The sequence below is a fragment of the Trichechus manatus genome, unplaced genomic scaffold (assembly GCF_000243295.1).
Source record: "Trichechus manatus latirostris isolate Lorelei unplaced genomic scaffold, TriManLat1.0 scaffold00316, whole genome shotgun sequence".
Classification (NCBI taxonomy): Eukaryota; Metazoa; Chordata; class Mammalia; order Sirenia; family Trichechidae; genus Trichechus; species Trichechus manatus.
In genome coordinates this window covers 1-2,346 of record NW_004444252.1, presented here as the reverse complement: position 1 = coordinate 2,346, position 2,346 = coordinate 1, and the positions used below count along the sequence as shown (strand labels likewise).

Here is a 2,346-nt window from a genome sequence, read left to right as displayed (position 1 = left end):
TCAGGTTCACTGATTCTTCGCTCTGTTAGCACTGTTCTGCTGTTGAGCCCACCTAGTGAGTTTTACATTTTAGTTACTGGATTTTTCAGTTCTAAAGTTTCCATTCTGCTCTTCTTTATATCTTTTATTTATTTACTGAGACTTTTTATTTGCTGAAACTTTCTATTTTTGCACTTGTTTCAAATTCAGTTTGTAATTGCTCATTGAAACATTTTTATTTTCGTTGTCATATTTGTTTTTTATTGGTGCTGTAACAAATTATCCCAAACTTGGTGGCTTAACACAATACAAATTATTATCTTACAGTTCTGGATGTCAGAAGCCCAACACAGGTCTCACTAGGCTACAGTCAAGGTGTCAGCAGGGCTGCATTCCTTCTGGAGGCTCTCGGAAGGAATCTGTTTCCTTGCCTTTTCCAGCTTCCTTGGTTTGTGGCCCTTTGCTCCGTCTTCAAAGCCAGCAACATAGCCACTTTCTGACCCTGCTTCCATCCTCACATCTTTCTCTGACTCTGTGCTTCTGCCTCCTTCTTTCACTTTTAAGGACCCTTCTGATTACATTGGGCTGACCCAGATAGTCCAGGATGATCTTACTGTCTGCAGACTAGCAATCTTAACTCCCCTTTGCCATGCAATGTAACATATTCGCAGGATCTGGGGGTTAGGGTATGGACATCTTTGAGGGGTTATTATCTGCTCTACCACAGCAGCTTTAAAACTCTTGTCAGATAATTCCAGCATCTGTGTTATCTCACTATTGGTGTCTGTTGATCCTTTTCTCATTTAAATTGAGATTTATCTGGTTCTTGGTGTGACAAGTGGTGCAGTGGTTAAAAGCCAATGTCAGGTTGAAAGCAAATCTGCCAGCTGCTCCTTGGAAACTCTATGGGCCAGTTCTACTCTGTCTATAGGGTCACTATGAGTGGGAATTGACTTGATGGCAATGGGTTTCTGTGGGTTTGGGGGGGGTGACAAGTTATTGTACATTGTATCCTAAACATTTGGCTATTATGTTATGCATCATGGATCTTATTAAATCTATTTTAGCAGGCCTCCTCTGACACGGTGATGGCAAGGGAAGGGAGTGGTCACCTCATTACTACAATATGAAGGTGGAAGTCCAGGTACCTCACTTGGCCTCCGGTGATACCACCCTGGTTGGGAAGGGCAGGGGTGCCTTATTACTGTTCCCATGTGTCCTCCACTAACGTCACAGAGGGGGTGGGGGCTCCTCACCACTGAGCAGGGATAAAATTACCAGCTTCCCTGTGCCTTCTCTATTACAACCTTGGTGGAGCTACGGAATACCTCATTACAGTCAGGCCAGGGTGGAAGCCTAGTATCCCCATGAGGTCTTTGCTGAGGGAGCCTGGGATTGGGGCCCCATTGTTTTCCATGGTGTTTGGCTGGAGTAGGGTGGATATTGTAAAAAGTTTCCTGTCTTTCCACACTGCCCCTTTCTGGTCTTTTGGCTAGAGAGATCATATTTTCCTTGGAGCTCTTTTTGTCTGCTCTCATTGGCATTTCTGTGTAGGCAAAAAGAAGCCCAGGAAACACACGTCATTTACCAGATCTTGAGGTCATTAGCCAGTCTGCCTTATTCTCTCGACCTTTCAGTCTTCTTGTTTGTTTTGTATATTAATGTCCAGAGTTTTCAGTTGTACTTAATGGGAAGAATAGGGAGAAGTGCACCTACTTCATCTTGTCGCAAAACCAAAAGTACAGCATCTGTTTTTAAAGAATCACTTTTGCTGGTGTTTGGAGAAATAACTATAGAGGATCAAGGGCAGCAGCAAGCTGACTTCCAAGTATACATATGTAGGAGGCTCCCCCAGGCCATTGGCGGACCAGCTTGTTTGGCCCCTTCGGCCTTGATCAGTTACAGGAATGTGGCAGGACGTGAGCCTGGGCTTCTCATGTCAGAGGCAGCTTCTGAACCAAGCTCTTGAAGCTCCAAGGAGCAGAGACCTCATTAAGTATTACTTACTGTCCTACCCCATTTTCCTTGGGGATTCTGTTCCAGGAGGGAATCCAGCCACAGACCTGAGAGTGGCAGGCTTCCTTGCCTTCCTGCACCTGCTGTACCTGATGATGAACTCCAAGACCTTGCTGATGGTGCAAAAGATTTTCCAATTGTCTCGTCACCATATCCAGGTATGGCTTTGTTGGAAAGCTAGAGAAGAGGGCTATAGAGCTAGAACCTGAGCTGCAGAACTTTCCTGAGCCAGTCAGAAAGGCCTGATGGGTGGATAGCTGTAATTGCTGAGGCTCTCGGGACAGCTGGATGGCCCCTGTCATTCTGACCTGGACTGGAATCTAAGCTCCACCACTCATTAGCTGTGTGTCT

General features: G+C 45.4%; 1 pseudogene; it reads left to right on the top strand.

The window, feature by feature from the left end:
- The window catches only part of LOC101343569 (ELMO domain-containing protein 3-like), a 46,127-nt pseudogene extending 43,974 nt beyond the window's left edge, over positions 1–2,153 (top strand).
- Positions 2,154–2,346: the final 193 nt, after the last annotated feature.